The 14837-nt window shown below is 38.7% G+C and overlaps 1 non-coding gene across 1 annotated transcript; it reads right to left on the minus strand.

Moving 5' to 3' along the window:
* Window positions 1–6998: 6998 nt before the first annotated feature.
* TRNAN-GUU (transfer RNA asparagine (anticodon GUU)) lies at window positions 6999–7072 on the minus strand. Its single transcript has one exon. It is a non-coding gene; the product is annotated as a tRNA-Asn (tRNA).
* Between the last annotated feature and the right edge of the window lie 7765 nt (window positions 7073–14837).

The following is a 14837-nucleotide window of genomic DNA, read 5'->3' on the forward strand; positions in this document are numbered from 1 at the left end:
ATCTCAGCTTGGCTTGAACATTTAAATTTCCAAAAATAAAAACTGAATTAATTTAAATGCCATAATCATATCTACAAGGTTGTTTTGTTTCATGTTTTTTGATGGGTGAGGGTAGAGGTGCTTTTTATTTGCTTAGAAAAAAAATTAAAGGCTTCAAATAACAGTAATTTTCTTTTTTTTCTGCCTTAAATATACTACAATAGTACAAATTTATTCTTACCACATTATCATAAATAGTTAGGTCATAAGTGAGTAGAAGTGGAATAAAAGCAGAAAAATTATTTCTCATTTCTATTATTTCTCTTAATCTTCATGTGTAAGTACTCTTCTGACAGGGTTTGGTAATAAATTTACTTTTCAGTCCTAATGTAATACAACTTAAAATTCACATTTTAAATCTAATAACCCATATATTTACAGTTTAAAAAGTCATATTTTGTTGACTAGGAGGGGGACGCCAGGAGAGTTTCTGGGATATTGATATTATTTTATTTATTGATCTAGGTGCTGGTTGCAAAGCTGTGTTTACTTTGCAAAAATTTATTCAACTGTGCTCTTAATGATTTGTATACATCTCTGTATGTATTGCAGCCCTGGTGACACGGTGGTTAAGAGCTTAGATGCTAACCAAAAGGTCAACAGTTTGATCCACTAGCTGCTCCTTGGAAACTCTATGGGGCAGTTCTACTTTGTCCTATAGGGCTCCTATGAGCCGGAATCCACTCCATGCAAATTGATTTGGTTTTTTGTTTTGGTCTGTATGTACTCGTGCTTAATAAAGCGTTTCCTTTAATCAAGACCACATTAGATGGGTCCTTACAGAATGGGGGAAGAACATGGAACAGAACTCAAGTTCTTAAGAAGTCCAGACTTACTGGATGGGTTGAGACTAGAGGACTCCCCGAGACTATTGCCCTGAGATACACTTTAAACTTTAAACTGAAATTATTCCTTGAGGTCACCTGTTAGCTAAATAACAGATTAAATCATAAAATAAAGAATATCACCTGTGAGTAATGAGCTGCTTTTTTAAAAAACATCAACTACAGGAACCTAACTGGTCAAAAATTACTCTAAAGCAAAGATGAGAAGATCAGGGGACAGGGAAACTAGAGTACTAGAAATGGTAGAACCAGAAAAGAAAGAATAATGATACATTGTGAAAAATGTAACCAATAGTACTAATTTGTGTAGAAATTGTTAAATAGGAACCTAATTTGCTGTGTGAGCTCACTTTGAACTTTTTTTAAAGTTTCCTTTAAAATTATATTTTAAGCGTTTTCTTAAGCACATGAATCTTTAAACTATATTTTGTAATTTAAATGATAAAAATTAAAATTTCTAATTACCTTTCTTAAAATTTAAACTACGAAACTTTAACCTATAAAGATAGCTTAAAACTGAGGTGTTCACTCAGATTTTATAAAAATTGTTTATCCTCACTTCATTCCTGTAAATTCAACATTTATTTTCAATGTGTGAAAACATAAAATGCGCCCAACATTACTGAAAAGGATCAGCCTGGAGCACTTTAAGTAAAATGTTGCATATGATAAAAATGAACATTCTTAATTTTTAATGGCAACACTCACTTAAAACTTTTTCTAAATGTTTGAATTTCTTAAACTATTTTCTAGTTAAATGTATTACAGTTTATTCTGCCATCAATTTATCCCTGTTTTGTCAGTTGTAGCTGGAAGTTGAAGAACATTTTAGGCCTCATGATCACCAAAATTCAGAGATACAAGATTAAAATTCATATTAGCATTATTCATTATTATGCATTACGCATGCAGAAACAGGGCAGTTATGTTTCTTCTGTTTTTTACTCTGTATCATATATCACACACAGGTGTTAGAAAGGAAAACAGAGATATTAACCATGTGGCTACCTCCCAACCTCCATTATGATCTACAGAATACTTGAAATATAGAAGTATTTAAAATGACTGATTTCTCATCTATTGATTTTCTGTTTTGTCCTGTCATGGATTGGATCGTGTCCCCAGAAAATATGTGTCAACTTGGTTAGTCCATGATTCCCAGTATTGTGTGGTTGTCCTCCATTTTGTGATTGCAATTTTGTGTTAAAGAGGATTACAGTGGGATTGTAACACTCTTACCGAGGTCATGGCCCTGATCCAATGTAAAGGGAGTTTGCAGGGGTTGTGGCCTGCACCACCTTTTCTCTCTCAAGAGATAAAAAGGAAAGGGAAGTGAGCAGAGATGGGGGACCTCATACCACCAAGAAAGCAGTGCCAGGAGCACAGCATGTTCTTTGGACCCAGGGTCCCTGCACAGAGAAACTCCTTGCCTGGAGGAAGACTGATGAGAAAGCCAACAGAAAGAAAGCCTTCCCCTGGAGCTGACGCCCTGAATCTGGACTTTTAGTCTACTTTACTGTGAGGAAATAAACTTTTTTTTGTTAAAGCCATCCACTTGTGGTATTTCTGTTAAAGCACCAATAGATGACTAAGACATGTCCTTTCCTGAATTATATGAATATCACATTCCTTAATAAGTTTTTTAACCATAGCAATTGGTTAACCCTTCATTACTTCTGTGAGTTTTCCTCTGATTTTATATGTACAGTTTAAGTATAAAATTTTTTATTGAAATACCAGGAACATACTTACATGTTCAAATGCTCAAAAAAGCCTTTTAATTAATGCTCTGACCTAAATGATCTCAACATGCACCAGGGGTCTGTTGGTATTACAGACCCAACAAACTAAGACAAAACGATGCTCCTGAGAAATGGAATTTATTGCAACATCTACAACCAATAGACATTAACATTTTACAAAGTCAATGCATTAATAAAATATTTAGGAAATGTTTCCAAAATGTTTTCCACCTATCTCCATGCAAACACCAAGTACAAAGAAATGTGCCAAGCATTTGCCCAAATAATATCAGCTACTTGTATTAAAAGGCAGTTTTGCACTCAGTGCCCTGCCTCCATTCTCATTTAATCCTCTCTCATTATTTTCTGGCCTCTAAATCCTATTAATCCTCCAATTATGGTTAAGTAGAACATACTTAGAAATTTAGTACCAAATTTAAAACTACCACCTAGGTACGAGCCAAGCGCAAACCCTGGTGCTATCTCACAAAGGCATCCTGAAATAGGAGTCTACATGGGTGCCCCAAAGAGCCCTGGTGGTACAATGGTTCAAGTGCTCAGCTGCTGACCAAAAGGTTGGTGGTTCCAACTGAACAGCCACTCCTTGGGAGAACTGTGGCAGTCTACTTCCATAAAGATTTACAGCCTTGGAAACCTTATGGGGCAGTTCTACTCTGTCCTCTAGGGTCGCTATGAGTTGGAATCGGCTCAATGGCAGGGGACCATCGATTGGTATGGATGCCCCAATTCCCAAATGTCATTCTGTAGTCAAATAATCCCTAGACTATAGACTACCCCCATTCCTGAATCTATTCTTCTTTCTATTACTTTTCCATATTTTATTGGGCTGTTCCCATCTGCCTTTGTAATGTTGCCTTCTCTAAATAAATGCTATCAAACTCTTTCCCCAAAACACATTTCACATTAAGCATTCATGTTCCCACACAGTTTTCATTTGAATAAAATTAGGCAGCACAATAAACATGTAATTTAACAATGCACTTTAGTATTTGGAGCCCTGGTGGGGTGGTGGTTAAGAACTACTGCCGGTAACCAAAAGGTCGGCAGAACCAAAAGGTCAGCAGTTCGAACCCATCAACTGCTCTTCGGAAATCCTATGGCGGCAGTTCTGCTCTGTCCTAAAAGGTTGCTATGAGTTCGAATTGAGTTGCTGGCAATGAGTTGGGTTCTGTTGTTGTTGTTTTTGGCTTTTCAGTATTCCACGAATGCTCAGTTGTTTTTGTATGGTCATGAGATTTGGCACAAAATATTAATGAAACTCCATAAAAACCAATTAAAACACCACTTTTGATTTTAAATTAGTGAGTTAACTAAGTTGAATCCCTGGTGGCATAGTGGTTAAGAGCTATGTCTGCTAACCATAAGGTAAGCAGTTTGAAACCACCAGGCGCTCCTTGGAAGCTCTATGGGGCAGTTCTACTCTGTTCTATAGGGTCACCACGAGTCGGGATCGACTCGATGGCAATGGGCTAAGTTAACTAAGCAGGTCTACTTTAGAGGAGAGGAGCCCTGGTGGCGCAGTGGTTAAGCACTCCATCACTAACTGAAAGATCAGAGGTTTGAACCCACCCAACAGCTCTGCAGCAGCAAAGATTACAGCCTTGAAAACCCTAGGGGCAGTTCTACTCTGTCACTTTGAATCAAAAATCAACTCGATGGCACCTAACAACAATTTTGGAGGAGAGAACTCCTAGGTTGGCAATATAGCAGTGAGTTGCAGGCGCTCTAGAGCCAGACTGCCTGCCGCCATTGAGTTGATTCTGACTCACAGTGACCCTACAGGACAGAGTAGAACTGCCCCATAGAGTTTCTAAAGAGCACCTGATGAATCTGCACTGCTGACCTTTTGGTTAGTAGCTATAGCACTTAACCACGACACCACCAGGGGAGCCAGGCTACCTATGTTCAAATCCGCGTTGTACTAGGAACTAACTGGGACTTGAGGCAAATGTGTTAAAAACTAACCTTCATTTAAAACATCAATATTCACTTAAACCATTAACATTTTACATGTTTCAACTTCTTAAAATATTTTCTAGTTCAATACACTATAGTTTACTCCACCCAGAGGCACCTCAGAAGACCGGCCTGGAAATCCGCTTTCGAAAGTTCACGGCCTTGAAAACCCTATGGAGCAGTTCTACTTTGCACACGTGGGGTCGCAATAAATCCAAGTCTATTCAGTGGCAACTAACAACCACCACCAGTTTATCCCTCTCTCGTCATTTGCTTCAATTCATATGTAAAACAGTAATAATAGCACCTACTTAGAAGAGTTGTGAGGATCACGTATTAATCCCCAAAAGCACTTAGAACAGTGGCTGGCAAGTAATAAACATTCAATAAACATTAGTCTTTATTAATACGTGAACTTGTGGAGAAAATATAAAGAAGAGCAGAACTATACATATGCAAGAGTAAGACCAGTGCTTATACTTTTCTTCAGAACTATTTGTCAAATTCTATTTTTTTTTTTTATAATCTGTATTCAGGACCAAATTATTATGATTAAGCTCTTATTACTTTTCAAATGCAGTATCTAGTTAGAGAATAAAGTACAAAGCAACTATTTTGATTGTTTTTGCATTTTGTGAAATAGTAATGTTTACAGAATGTCAAAACAAAACATGACAGTATTTCACTTAAAAATGGGACCTTTCTCATTACCTTTTTTTTTTTTAATTTGTTGTTGTTGTTAGGTACCTTCGAGGTGATTTTGACTCATAGCGACCCTAGTACAACAGAACGGAACACTGCCCAGCCCTGCGCCATCCTCACAATCGCTGTTGTGCTTGAGCCCACGGTTGCAGCCGCTGTGTCAAAACATCTTGTTGAGGGTCTTCCTCTCTTTCACCTACCCTCTACCAAGTATGATGTCCTTCTCCAGGGATTGATCCCTCCTGATAACACGTCCAAAGTATGTGAGGCATAGTCCTGGCATCCTTGCTTCTAAGGAGCATTCTGGTTGTACTTCCTCCAAGACAGGTTTGTTCATTCTTTTGGCAGTCCATGGTATATTCAATATTCTTCACCAACACCATAATGCAAAGGCACCAATTCTTCTTCAGTCTTTTTTTCATTTTTAACAATTTAACAGTCGTAAAAAGAGGTTTCCTCCCTTTCCGAATTGATGGGAATTGTTGTAGGTTTGGAAAACCTGGTGGCCTAGTGGTTAAGTGCTAGGGCTGCTAACCAAGAGGTGGGCAATTCAAATCTGCCAGGTGCTCCTTGGAAACTCTATGGGGCAGTTCTACTCTGTCCTATAGGGTCGCTGTGAGTCGGAATCCACTCCACAGCAGTGGGTTTGGGTTTTTGGTTTTGGGTTGTAGGTTTATTTCATTCTCTACAAAATTCTAGCAGTGTAGTAGAAAAAGTAAAACGTAACATACAAATGCTCTTACCATAGGGCCCACACAAGGAATTTACTATGACAAGATTTTTTTCTGAATTTACCAATACCCTGAATATTCATGTTTAAGTCGGTATAAGGCGTTTACGCAGATGGGGAACAGACAAAAGGTGGGCCAAACTTCAATACTAGTTTTTTTTTAATGTGAGGATTTTAAATTTACAGCTGGAACCTGACACCCTTTAAATACATACAGCCTATCATATTCCAGGAGTCCTTAAAAAAAAAAAAAGAAGACACTACTATCAGTCAATTTCGACTCATAGCAGTCCCACAGGGCAGAGCGGTACTGCCCCGTGGGGTTTACCAAAGAGCGACTGGTGGAATCAAACCGCTAACCTTTTGGTTACCAGCCAAACGCTTAACCACTACGCCACCAGAGACCGGTAAGGAGTCTGCAGAACAAAACCAACCCGCTCTGCTCCCCACGAGCGGGAGCCTCCCGGGAGGGTCCAGCGGGCGCCGCCGGCAGCGGGTTCGCGCCTGGGGCGCGGCGGGCGCGCGCGCGGCTAACGGGCCGCCGGCCTCTCCGCGCTCTCGGCGCTGCAGCCCGCCCCGCCCGCACGGTGCCCGCCGCGGCAGGCTTCGCAGCCCACAGGACCTGGCGAGGCGGGGACGTGGTCTCTGTGGCTTGGGCTTCCGGAAAAGGCGAGGGGATCGAACGGCCGGAGTTAATGAAAATTAAAGGATGCACGGGCTCTAAGGCGCTGTAAACGTGAGGGGATCGCGGCACGGCGGGCGGAGCCAACCTGCCGCCGGGAGCGGAAGACGCTTAGAGGAGGGGCCCCCAGCACTCCCGGAAGCCACCCTGAGGGGGGATTGCGAAGTGAAAATTGGTGGTTTCTCTTCTCGGGTCCCTCGTAATCCAGCCCTTCGTAGCAGGAAGCATGAATTCTGAGATTTGTGCAAAAGTACCAGTGACGTGACCGTCAAAACGCTGCGCGTCCCTGGGTGGGCTCGAACCACCAACCTTTCGGTTAACAGCCGAACGCGCTAACCGATTGCGCCACAGAGACGCTGATGTAAGCTGTGACTACTGGCGTAGCCTTTATGAAGGACGACAGAGACAGTGTGTGAATGTGATTTTCTATTTCTTGGTTCATATTATTAAAGTCAGATTTTTTTAGTTAATACTTTTAACTCGTAATTCTAATTTCCACCTTTTAAGCATATTGGGAAATTATAAAATACAAGACCAAGTGGACTTAAAGATTGCAACGTGTATTAAAATACTGTTGCTTTATTCCAACTCCCGTTTGGAACGTTCTGTTTTAAGAGAAATATTTCTGATTAGTTTCCTTTTGTAAGGAAATAAAAATTTTAATCTTGTGAGTTGAGAAGCTTTCTTTTTGTTTCCAGCTCTTTGTATAGTGCTTTAGTCACAAACCTTCATGATTGTGTAGCGTTCCCAAGGTCATCTTAATTGCATTTGCTGGGGTTTTTTTGTTTGTTTTCGGTGTTATTAGTAAATACATCTATGCCATCCCTGTTTGTTTTTACCAACCTACATTGCAGTTTTTTGTCGCACTAACCTTCTTTGTTGCTACAAAGGAACATTAGGAAAAATGCAATCCCTGTGCATTGTAGCTTATTACTGAATCCGCCTGTACTTCTCCCTGGAATTAGCGTACACACACATTTGAGCCATGTCACTTAAAACACACATCTCTCAGGATATTTATAACTCGATTTAAGGAAAGAGTAGTTTAAAAGAAGAAAAAAGTGTGATTTATGACTACTGAAAATTCTTAGCACAGAAACACTTCTAGCAAACATCTCCATAAATATTCTATATGAAAATCTTTCCCTTTTGTGTGCACGTTTCCTTATGCCTTTTAAGGTACTCTTCAAAACGCTGTTCCCTCTTTCCTCCTTAAAAACTTGCTAGTTTCCACTTGAGAACTTTAAATTCTTCACAGTCCCTAAACTGCTTTGTCCAGAACTGAGAAAGATTCTGTATCATGACATAGAAGTTTCACCAGACAAGCCTTAGCCCAATCAACATTTCGAGCTCCTGTTGCATGATAACCAAGACAACTTAAATTGGCTTTAAAACCAATTAGCATTCCTTGAAATTGTTGAGATATTAAACATCTGTGAAGTCACACCAAGCTGTACCACTGTGCCTCCAACAGACTTTTAGAAGTGCACTTAAAAATTCTGAATTTGGAAAAACAGTCCAGGAAACAGAAAGAGCTTAGGAGTCTGATTTCATCCTACAATGCCATCTTCATACTTTACATTTAATATACCTGTTAATGTCAGCTAAAACTACCAGCCACTGACTTTCCTTCTCCAAATACAAAAATGAGTGTCCTTGCCTCTGCTGTTGTTCTTCTGATTATTCACTTAGAACAAACTGCAACTAGTATACCTCACCACCTGTCTTAGTCATCTAGAGCTGTTACAACAGAAATTCCACAAGTGGATGGCTTTCACAAACAAATTTCTTTTTTCACAGTTTAGGAAGCTATAAATCTGAATTCTGGGTGCCGGCTGTAGGGGACGGCTTTCTCTGTTGGTTCTGGAGGAAGGTCCTTGTCTCTTTGAGCTTCTGCTCCTGAGCAATCTTCTTGTGTCTTCCCCATCTCTGCTTCTCTCACTTGCTTGTTTTAATCTCTTTTATATCTCCAAAAGAGATTGACTCAAGACACACCTTACACTAATCCTGCCTCATTAACACAACAAAGACAACCCACTCCCAAATAGAATTATAACCACAGGCATGTTATTGTTGTTGTGAAGTGTTGTCAAGTCAGGTTCCGACTCATAGTGACCCTATGTACAAGAGAACAAAACACTGCCTGGTCCACAGGCATAAAAAAAAAATCTAACCTGTTGCAACAGGCATAGAGGTTAGAATTTACAACACGTATTTTTTGGGGACACAATTGAATGCGTAACACCACCAGTTCCATCAATATTTGCTCTCCTGCTTAAAATAATGTTAGAAACAGTTTTATTCTTGCAAATATCTTTACTTCCAGTCTCTTCTCACTTCAATCACTATGCTAACATGTTCATTTCTAAAAAGAGAGGAGATGGTGAGAAACACCAAGTAGATGAGAAAATTAATTCTGAAAGGACTATTAACTTATTGTTTGCTAACAATTTATCAGGGTGAGTGCCACTGCTTGTTTCCAGAGTCTTACAGCCCAGTTCTCTAGTTTTAACCTTTTTAATAAGATAAATGGTTATTTTCACCGTTAATTAATCTTTTTTTTTTTTTTTTTGAATTCTCTCCACTTGAATATACCTCAAAAACCCGTTGCAGTCAAGTCAATTCTAGACAGAGTAGAACTGCCCCGTACGGTTTCCAAGGAGTGGCCGGTGGATTGGAACTGCTGGCCTTTTGGTTAGCAGCCAAACTTTTAGCCATGAAGGCTCCATACTTCAAAAAGAACATCTTAATAACCAGACACCTCAAGGGATTGGTTTACTGGATTTGAAGGCTTGGGACCATAGTCTCATGAGACAACTCAGTCAACTGGCATAACATAGTTCATAAAGATAGTGTTCTACATCCTAGTTCGGTAAGTGGCATCTAGGGTCTTAAAAGCTATCTAAGATACAACTACTGGTCTCTCTTTGTCTGGAACAAAAGAGAAAGAAGGAAACCAAAGACTCAAAGAAAAAATTAGTCCACAGGACTAATAGCTCACATGAACTATGGCCTCATCTAGCCTGAGACCAGACCTCTGTGGTGCTGAGACATTGCTACCAACTGTTCCAACCAGGGACACAACAGAAAGTCCCAAATGGAATGGGAGAAAAATGGAGAACAAAATTCAAATTCCTACTGGACTGATAGAGACTAGAGGAATCCCCAAGACAATAGACCTAAGATACCATTTGAGCTTGGAACTGAAGCTATTTCAGAAAGCCACCTTTCAGCCAAATAATAGGCTTATAAAATAAACATTATCACCTGTGAATACTGTCGTCCCTTAAATAATAAACTGTATGAGACCAAACTGTTAACATTCACCCTAGAACAAAGATGAAAAGCTAAGGGAAGCTAGATTAATGGAAAATGAACAAAAAGAATGGAAATAATGAAAATGTTGATGTGTGAAAAATGTAACCAATGTCATGGAACAAGTATGAAAATTGTTGAATGGGAACCTAATTTGCTAGCTATGTAAGCTTTCACCGAAAACACAATAAATTTTTTTTTTTAAAAAAAGGACATTTAAGATTAAATTGAATGGAATCTGAACATTTTACTCCAACAATGTATATCAAATATAGGTTCTTTGGAAAATACTCATTTGCAAAAGTAAGAGTACAGTCACCATACATTGACATCTAAATCTATGTGATTATCTCATTTTAGGCCTCAATATTTATACTCAGTCTTTAAGCCCAAATTAAGAGACGTACATTATCTTTCCATATACTTCAGGATAACCCAAACAAAATGATACCGTATAGCTTTATTAGCTATGTGGTATCATTAGCTGTATGGTGTGCTAAAAGTGAAAGGACTGGGCATTTTGCCCCTTTTATGCATATCATGGCACAGTGGTTAAGAGCTCAGCTGCTAACCAAAAGGTCAGCAGTTCGAATCCCCCAGCCGCTCCTTGAAAACCCTATGAGACAGTTCTACTCTGTCCTATAGGGTCATTATGAGTCGGAATCGACTGGAGAGCAAAGTGTTTGGTTTGGTTTTTGGTGCGTATCATGTACAATTTTTTTTATCATGTACAATTGAATTTCAAACTTAACTTCTCCAAGAATGTACCCTATCCAGAGGGCTGACCTGTGCAGATTAATGGGCCTTTATATTTCATTTTCTTCTTAAAGAGGAAAAAGAGAAAAGAAAGGCCATCTGTGCAAATGGAATCCACCTATCTTAACAGACAAGGTAAAATGGACCACACCGATTTATAGACTTTTCAAGTATCATGAATCCGATGTTTTCAGACAGTGTGCCTCCAACTTCATCCCAGCAGAATAGGTAACTCTCAAATCATTATCACACACAGAATTTCTGTTAACACTATTGTGTGCGGCCTTAATTCTTTGCAAATAACTGTATTTCAGAAGTGTGGTGGCTGAGTTGTTTGTAAAAATAAAACATACAGTGAGTTTGAGAAATCATCACAATAAATGGAAGATTGAGGCACTAGGAAAAAGATCTAAGAAGAATGCTAAACCAAATGCCACTAAGTGAGAAAACTATGAGACAAATTTTCAAAGTCACATTTAAAACTGATTGATGATAAAGGTGAACTGAATTCTTCTAACCAATCTCAAGCTTAAAGGATGTGTCCTACTTAACAAAAGTATCATTCTCGTACAAAGCTGCTGACTAAGGGTCAGTTATCAGTTTAACAGGCCAATAGCAGCATGACACAAAACACCTCATAGAGAACGCTGCTTCAGCACTCGACCATTAGGTTGGATCTACTCACACAAAATAAACAAGAAAGCTATATCAGCATATCATTTTTTAAGTTATGTCACATAGTTGGAAAATTTCCTGAAATTATTGAGGTAAGTATCTCCATTTTATTTTTAATTAAACATAGTTTAAGAGAAAAGATAAAGGAATACTGATATACTGATATTCAGTCTAGTAGGTTCAATCAAAAATTATGAAACATATACTCTTTTCTTCATGAACCTCTCTTCTGTATGTGGAAATTATTTCAATTTTTTTTTAATATGGTTTTACCAAATAATACAGAACTAAAATTTTAATTATTCTCTCATTGGTAGAAAAGTATTTACAAGCAGTATCAATGATTTCAACTGTGTTTAGACCAATAGAATCTTGGATCCAGCTAGAAATGTTGAAAGGGGAGTGAATTTTAACTTGTGTACACTGGGGAGATTTCTTTGGAAGGCCCTATGGTTACCTTGGTGAATTTGATAGGTTCTAGTGCCCTGGTGGCACAATGGTTATGTGTTCGGCTGCTAACGGAAGGGTCAGTGGCTCATACCTACTTGCAGCACCACAGTAGAAAAGACCTGCCAATCTGCTGTAAAGATTATTTATTATATCAGGCTTTGCTGTCGAGTCTATTCCGACTCATAGCGACCCTATAGGACAGAACAGAACTGTCCCATACAGTTTCCAAGGAGCAGCAAGTTGATTTGAACTGCCAACCTTTTGTCTCTTGACTACCCAAGTTAGTGGCTCCTAACCACTGATTACAGCCTAGGACACTCCATGGGGCAGTTCTACTCTGTCGTATTAAAAAAAAAAAAAAAACAACCCGTGCTGCCGAGTTGATTCTCTCCTGTAAGTGGGAATTGACTCAATGGCATACAACAACTACATAGTTCCCCACGTTATTAGCATAGTCACGCCATTATTAGCAAGGGAGTCACAGTCTTTTTTTTTTTCATGGTGTTTTCACAGAAGCAGTTTGAGGCAATATCTTTTTGCTATCCCATTTATATAGTGAAAGGGCTGATAAATTGGCTGACCCACCCATCTTTCTGAACTTGCCTTTTAAAAAATAACATTAAAAAAAAATCAGAACATATATTTGCATTTGCTTCAGAAGAATAAAGAAAATAAGCAGAGGCCAAAGGATGACTAAAGTCAGCTGTGAACCGCCTGGGGTGTAGGGTGGGGGAAGAGTCAATCAGCTGAGGGACTCAAAGTAAGGAGAAGAAAACCAGTAGAGAATGTATTCAGCAAGAGAGGCAGATAAGTCCTAAAGACTACCTGGCTTGGAGTAGGTGTTCCTCTATTTCCTCCTCTATAAAATTAATACTTGCCCTGGCTGATTTACAGCCTTATTGGAAAATAACACATGAATATATATGTTTAATTTCTAAAGTGTCATATAAATATGCTGTTCAAATTTCCAGTGATCAGTAAGTAGCTCTGTTTTAAAAAAAATGAAAGGAGAATATAGTATTTTAACTAATTAGAGTGTAGTATTTAGATTAGATCAGGCAATCTAAACCTCTGATCATTAAAGCCAAGATGATGTATCCAGGAAAAGCACCAGTTACTGTCTCAGCCCTTCCCAGCATCCGCCAGGTATTCCCAGGGAGGACACACAGGGCATGACATGAGAGTGAAACCACTGCCCCTGCTTCCACAGCTCCAGTAAAAATTTTTTGAGGGCGGGGTGGGGGGATGCAAACCAGTGGCTCAGGATAGCCCATCCTTGTAGTTACTTCCTAAAGAATAGATAGGAAACCTTGAATTAGAGATGAAAATCAACTAAACTATTAAAACAACTATACCTAGTAAAGGGTTGGTACTCAATGACTGCTCACTTAGTGAAGTTAGCCAATGCATCATTAAAATTTTTGAAGGCATATAAACATTATCTTAGATATCTAGAGATACAGATATAATCTAAATTTTAAGCCTGCTCAATATAAAATCCATATTTGGATTACAAAATGATTCATCCCAGAATAGTGTAATATATATACTACTATATTTAAATATATTCTCATATATTTAAAATATGATTCTGTCAAATGGATGATTTTCAAATATGAGGTAACATGAATAAAGTACTAAAGGCACAAGCCCAGTGCCCTGGGTTTTCAGGTACACTAAAAGTTAGTCCCTTGGGACAACTCGGTCAGTTTGAATAATATAGTTCAAAAAGTTTATGTTCTACATCGGTTTGGTGAGTAGTATCTGAAGTCTTAAAAGCTTGTGAGTGGCTATCTAAGATACAACTATTGGCCTGCACTCACCCAGAGCAAAAGAGAAAGAAGAAAACCAGACTCAGAGAAGAAACTGGTCTACTGAATAGTCTATACAAGCTGTGGCCTCATCTACCCTGAGGCCAGAAGAACTAGATGGTGCCCCGCTACCACTACCATCTGTTCTGATCAGGGCCATAACAGATGGATCCTGATACAATGTGAGAAAAATGTGGAACGGAGTCTTAAATTCTTAAAAAATGCAGACTTACTGGACTGGTTGAGACTGGAGGACTCCCCAAGACTACTGCCCTGAGATACTCTTTAAACCTTGACCTGAAACTAGCCCCTGAGGTCACCTTTTAGCCAAATAACAGATTGGCTTAGAAAACAAAGAATATCACCCCTGAATATTGTGCTTCTTTAAAAAAAATCATCTATTTGAGGCCAAATGGTCACAGTTGCTTAAAAAAAAAAAGATGAGAAGGTAAGGGGGCAGGGAAAATAGATTAATGGAAATGAACCAAACAACCAGAACAGAAATAATAAAAAAATGTTCATGCATTGTGAACAATGTAACCAATGGCACTGAACAATTTGTGTAGAAATTGTTGAATGGGAACCTAAACTTCACTGAACAGTAAATCTTCACTGAATATACGATAAAGTAGTATTATTTCAAAAAAAAAAAAGTTCCTTTTCCCAGTGGTCCTATGAGGACACTACCATTCTTCCCGCAGCCTAAGTTGAAACCCTGGTATCTCAGATTCCGCTTTCACTTCCCACTTTCAGTCAGTTACCAACTCAAAGATTCTACCTTTGCAATGTCTCTCAACTCTGGCTTTGCATCCTGCTTCCAGTCTCTGTTCCCACCATTCAGTACTAACCCAATACATTCCATGTATCTATTTCCCTACATATAACCTAACCTCCAAAAAATGTGTAAGCACCAAAATAATATTTCATAATGAGCACTTACTGTCAGGCCTGTGCTAAATGCTGCACATGTGCAATATTTATCTCTCAGCTACTCTATAACATGGAAACTATTGTTATGCCAGTTTTATGGTTAAGGAAACTAACACTTAGAATAGTTTAAAATTTAAACTTAAAATCTATTTAAACTGTACATAACTTGCCCCAGATACTACC

The sequence above is a fragment of the Loxodonta africana genome, chromosome 4 (genome assembly GCF_030014295.1).
Source record: "Loxodonta africana isolate mLoxAfr1 chromosome 4, mLoxAfr1.hap2, whole genome shotgun sequence".
In the NCBI taxonomy this organism is placed as follows: Eukaryota; Metazoa; Chordata; class Mammalia; order Proboscidea; family Elephantidae; genus Loxodonta; species Loxodonta africana.